Source organism: Ranitomeya imitator, chromosome 1 (assembly GCF_032444005.1).
Source record: "Ranitomeya imitator isolate aRanImi1 chromosome 1, aRanImi1.pri, whole genome shotgun sequence".
Lineage (NCBI taxonomy): Eukaryota > Metazoa > Chordata > Amphibia > Anura > Dendrobatidae > Ranitomeya > Ranitomeya imitator.
The window spans coordinates 97,032,745-97,038,744 of NC_091282.1; the positions used below are offsets into that span (position 1 = coordinate 97,032,745).

Here is a 6,000-nt window from a genome sequence, read left to right on the forward strand (position 1 = left end):
TTGTGGGGGTTAAAAAAAAAAAAAAAAACCTGCACAGGTTAAAAAAAAAAATAAATAAAAAAAATCTTTATATAGTGACAACATATTCCGCAGCGCTTTACAGTTAAGAATTAAATAAAATAAAAAACTCGCTATGGGAGAAAAGTATCACAAAATTAAATAAAAAAAATAAATAAAACCACAAGAAATCATACAAATATGTTTTCTATTGGACAAGTTCTTGGTCTTACGATGGCCGGCAAGTAATGTATTTTGTATCCAAGTAGGCAAATAAAAAGATCCAGGAAAATTTGTATTCAAATCAGACCAGACTTCATTTCAAATTCAAACTTGTTGGTAAGAAAAACCCGTCCGGCTCTGAGCCGAGCCAGCAATATTTTACTAACGCAGATCAGCTCTGGTCTATAAATGATACTGACTGTGAACCAGATGCCACAATGACGCCAGTCTGACACATTAGATATGTTCTCTGCACCGTGTATCCTGAACGAGGCGTGAAATACTCTTAGTAGTAGGAGAAGGGAGGAGAAGCCATGAATCGCTCACTATACCTGTCCATTCAGAGAGCACAGCCAGGATACACCTTCTGCAAGTAATACTTGAGTTGTTACAAGCATATTTATTTTTTACTTTCATTGGGCTCCATCAAACACGTGAATGGTTTTTTTCAACATTTTTGGAACCAAAAAGACACCAATAAATTTTTCCTTTTTTTTTTTTAAATCTATTTTTTTTTTTTTTAACACAAATTCTTTGGGTCTTCTGGCAGAAAGAAAGTCTCAAATTTTGACAAACACAATCCGATCTAATTTTTTTTTTTTTTTTTTAGGAAAGTGGGCAGGGATTGTCATGGTCTCCAGCAGACTGCAAGCTTACTATATTGTGCAGCAGAAAAGTGAAAATTATACAGCAAATCCACGCTACTCAGAGCTGGTGTAGAACTGACTTTCTGGCAAGCAGAGGACCAGACGTCCCCCAGAGAGGTGCAGATTACTTCAACTAACCTCATATCAAAGCCACGTTCACACATTCAGTATTTTACATCAGTATTTGTAAGCCAAAACCAGGCGTGGGTGAAAAATACAGAAGAGGTGACAGGTTTCTATTATACTTTTCTTACTGGTTTTGGCTTAAAAACACTGATCACTGACGATATACTGAATGTGTGAACGTGGCCTTAACCATCCCTATTTAGAGAAGAAAAAAAAATAAGAAAAAAAATTACTAGATGGGATGTTGCAGTGTGACATCATGATCTTCAGGTGGCATAATATATATATATATATATATATATATATATATATATATATATATATATATATATATATATATATCTCTGCCTTTAGGGTTCGTTCATACAGTTTTTGCTTTAGATTTTGAAGCGGATTCTTCTCCAAAATTCATTTTCAAAACTCTTCCTATTACGGTAATTGGAAGCAGCTCCTACAGTGAACTTTTTTCCCACATTAATTGTTCTCATCTCCCAATGAAATCAAAAGAAAGTCTACTCAAAGTATTTACAGCAGTTTTTAATGTGGATTTCAGGGCAAAAAGCCATTTTCAAAACCTCCATGCGACCAAACACATGACTTGGTTTGATAGGGAAACATTTTTATTCCATGCAGCAAATAAAGATCTACAGTGAATGTATGGATTTTTTTGCCACAGAAGTCCAATTATTTATTATACATTTCTTATATGGCACCATTGTATTCCACAGCACTTTACATATCTCATCATCGCTGTCCCCATTGGGGATCACAATCTAAATTCCCTATCGGTATGTCAGGAATGTGGGAGGAAACTGGAGAAACCGAGACAAACACGGGGAGAACATACAAACTCCTTGCAGAAGTTGTCCTTGGTGGAGATTTGGACCCAGGACGCCAGCGCTGCAAAGCTACTGTGCTAACCACTGAGCCACCATGGAATTAAAAATCTTACTAAAAGTCATAGCTGACGAATCAGAGTTCATCTTGCTACTATGTCACTATGGGCGCACAGCCTCACACTGTGACAAGACGCGCTGGGATAATCCGTGGCGCAGGCTGACATTCATTGGTGTCTGTCCCTTTCATTGGTCTCACTAAAGTCATAAGAGAAGAGATAGTCTATCTTGGACATGTTCTTATTTGTACAAGACACCCACAAACTAATAATAATAAGTGATAATGACCCGCCAAATACATCACAATCAGATAATGTCTAGGGAAGTTTTAAAACAAGTCTGTTATATTAATTGTAGCCAAAGAAAACAATCTGCAACATATATGTAAAGGTTGTACAAATAGATAGAACATACCTTTCTATGTTACAAAGTTGCAATAGAAGAGCGGAATATTCCGGGCAGCGGTAGTCACACCACTACGTGCACTAGGAGGGTTAAGCATGACTGGTACAATATAGATGCAGTAGATAAGAGCACAATAAAGGCAGAGACATTTCCTTACCTCCCAGGACTGGCAGCACCTGTCCCACTGGCTGGACCCAGAGAAAGAACAGACCTGTAGGTCTGCACACAGGATGGGGCAATGAGTCAGTGGCTGACACCTCCCTTCTCACATTTCACTTGCCTACAGGGAGTGGCTGCTACATCAAGAGCCTGAGATGTAGGAGAAGCTGACAGGCGCTGCATGTGCTTCATTCTTTACTGCTGGAATGTACAAACCCAAAGACATGAAGGGTTAATGAGTGACACTCACAGGAGGTTATTGTGTGAAGAGTCGCGGAAGAAAAAAGTGACAGCAGAAATCAGATTCGCGTTGTCTAATGAGATCTCGAATTCGCTAAAGACCCTCGGGGTATCAGAAATGGGCAAATTGTGGCCCATGAGCCACATCCGGCCCTTTTGTCTGTTCTTGTCTGGCCAGTAAACCAGGAGAGCTAAAGGGCTGTAAATCAAAGGCAAAATGGCACCTGGGCACTTAGCCTACAGTATTTCTGGAGCTTCTCCTGACGTATACTGTAACATTGCCATAGGCATCTTTTCGCCAGACAGGCCCAAAAATATTCTTTTTTCAGCCTCTGCCAAGCAGGTATGGGTCTGCATATCATTTGTTTAACTGTATAGGAGACGCAGCAGATTGCACTTTCCTGTACAGAAGGCCACTGCAAAGAAGAGTATACAGTTATATGAAAAAGTTTGGGCGCCCCTATTAATCTTAAGCGTAATGTTTTATAAAAATTGCTTTTTTTGGCAACAGCTATTTCAGTTTCATATATCTAATAACTGTTGGACACAGTAATGTTTCTGCCTTGAAATGAGGTTTATTATACTAACAGAAAATGTGCAATCTGCATTCAAACAAAATTTGACAGGTGCATAAGTATGGGCACCCTTATCATTTTCTTGTTTTAAATACTCCTACCTACTTTTTACTGACTTACTAACGCACTTTTTTTGGTTTTCTAACCTCATTGAGCTTTGACCTTCATAGCCAGGTGTATGCAATCATGAGAAAAGCTACTTAAAGTGGCCACTTGCAAGTTGTTCTCCTGTTTGAATCTCCTCTGAAGAGTGGCATCATGGGCTCCTCAATACAACTGTCTAATGATCTGAAAACAAAGATTATTCAACAAAGTTGTTCAGGGGAAGGATACAAAACGCTGTCTCAGAGATTTAACCTGTCAATTTCCACTGTGAGGAACATAGTAAGGAAATGGAAGAACACAGGTACAGTTCTTGTTAAGGCCAGAAGTGGCAGGCCAAGAAAAACATCAGAAAGGCAGAGAAGAAGAATGGTGAGATCAGTCAAGGACAATCCTCAGACCACCTCCAGAGAGCTGCAGCATCAACTTGCTGCAGATGGTGTCACTGTGCATCGGTCAACTATGCAATGCACTTTGCACAAGGAGAAGCTGTATGGGAGAGTGATGCGAAAGAAGCCGTTTCTGAAAGCACACCACAAACAGAGTTGGCTGAGGTATGCAAAAGCACATTTGGGGAAGCCAATTTCTTTTTGGAAGAAGGTCCTGTGGACTGATGAAACCAAGATTGAGTTGTTTGGTCATACAAAAAGGCGTTATGCATGGCGGCCAAAAAACACAGCATTCCAAGAAAAACACCTGCTACCCACAGTAAAATTTGGTGGAAGTTCCATCATGCTTTGGGGCTGTGTGGCCAATGCCGGCACCGGGAATCTTGTTAAAGTTGAGAAGTTGAGGGACGCATGGATTCTTCTCAGTATCAGCAGATTCTTGACAATAATGTTCATGAATCAGTGACAAAGCTGAAGTTATGCAGGGAATGGATCTTTCAGCAAGACAATGATCCAAAACACCACTCCAAATCTACTCAGGCATTCCTGCAGAGGAACAATTACTCTGTTCTGGAATGGCCATCCCAGTCCCCAGACCTGAATATCATTGAACATCTGTGGGATCATTTGAAGAGGGCTGTCCATGCTCGGCGACCATCAAACTTAACTGAACTGGAATTGTTTTGTAAAGAGGAATGGTCAAAAATACCTTCATCCAGGATCCAGGAACTCATTAAAAGCTACAGGAAGCGACTAGAGGCTGTTATTTTTGCAAAAGGAGGATCTACTAAATATTAATGTCACTTTTCTGGTGGGGTGCCCATACTTATGCACCTGTCAAATTTTGTTTGAATGCAGATTGCACATTTTCTGTTAGTACAATAAACCTCATTTCAAGGCAGAAACTTTACTGTGTCCAACAGTTATTAGATATATGAAACTGAAATAGCTGTTGCAAAAAAAAACAATTTTTATAAAACATTAAACTTAAGATTAATAGGGGTGCCCAAACTTTTTCATATAACTGTATCATGCGGTATGTGTTTCTCTACATTGTGTCCTGACAGTGGACAGAGGCCTCGGCATCCATCCTGACTGTGCCCACTGGCAGACACATACCTCCTGATTGTCAGCATATGCCCAGACACAGAGATGACCGAGCCTAAGGGAAGAGTCAGACATTTATATACCTCGGAACGAGGATCGCATCGCAGTGCTCGGACTGGCCGTCTGCTCTCCTGACCCAAGCGTGACTGATGGCTACATAGAAATACATGCTGTCACAGCAACACGGGGAGAACATACACACTCCTCGCAGATGAAAATAATAACCAAACAACTCAAAATGTACAAAAATACATTTCTGACATTTAACTGACCAATATGACCGCCCTTCTTTTCAATAATCGTCATAAGCTTCATCCATGGAGTCTGTCAGTTCCATAATCTGTTGACGATCAACTTTTTGGACAGCACCAACCACAGCCTCCAGACACTGCTCAGAGAGGTGACAGTTTTCCTTCACCATAAAACTCTTGTTTAAGAACATCCCACAAGTTGTTAGTTGGGTTTAGGTCAAGGGAGGAAGGGGCCGTGTCATTATTCTTTCACCATTAAGGCCCTTACTGGCGGCCAAGCAGTGGAGATGTTGATGCAGCGATTGAGCATTGTCCTGCATAACAATTATGGTTTTCTTGCAAGGTGCAGACTTTATCCTTTACCACTGCTTGAATAAAATGTCTTCTAAAAACTGGCGGTAGGTTTGGGTGTTGATTTTGAAACCATGCCATTTGTTTAACTGTATAGGAGACTCAGCAGATAGCACCTTCCTATACAGAAGGCCACTGCAAAGAAGCGTATATCATGCGGAATATGTCTCTCTACATTGTTTCCTAAAGGTAGACAGAGGCCTCGGCATCCATCTTGACTGTGCCCACTGGCAGGCACATACCTCCTAACTGTGAGCATAAGCCGTAACTGTGGTCACAGACGCAGGGTGGACCGAGCCTAAGGGAAGAGATAGACGGTTATATAACTCAAAACAAGGATCGCAACGCAGTGCTCGAACTGGCCATCTACTCTTCTGACCCAAGCGTGACAGCTGCATAGAAATCCACGCTGTCACGTTTGGGTTGGAATGGCCAGTCCGAGCATTGTGTTGGGATCCTTGTCCAAGCTATACGACTCTTCCCTAAGCGACAGTTGGATGTTGGCGGCAGGGTCGGCGTCACCACCCAGTGCA

General features: G+C 41.1%; 1 protein-coding gene across 2 annotated transcripts in view; it reads right to left on the minus strand.

Moving 5' to 3' along the window:
* Window positions 1–2,579, minus strand: part of ELOVL7 (ELOVL fatty acid elongase 7) — a 70,686-nt gene extending 68,107 nt beyond the window's left edge. The window contains exon 1 of one of the 2 annotated variants that reach the window (XM_069749061.1): window positions 2,451–2,579. The gene's annotated coding sequence lies outside the window, so the exon portion shown is untranslated. Of the gene's footprint in view, window positions 1–2,302; window positions 2,357–2,450 lie in introns of those variants that run through there. The other variant, XM_069749070.1, reaches the window with a different exon arrangement.
* Window positions 2,580–6,000: the final 3,421 nt, after the last annotated feature.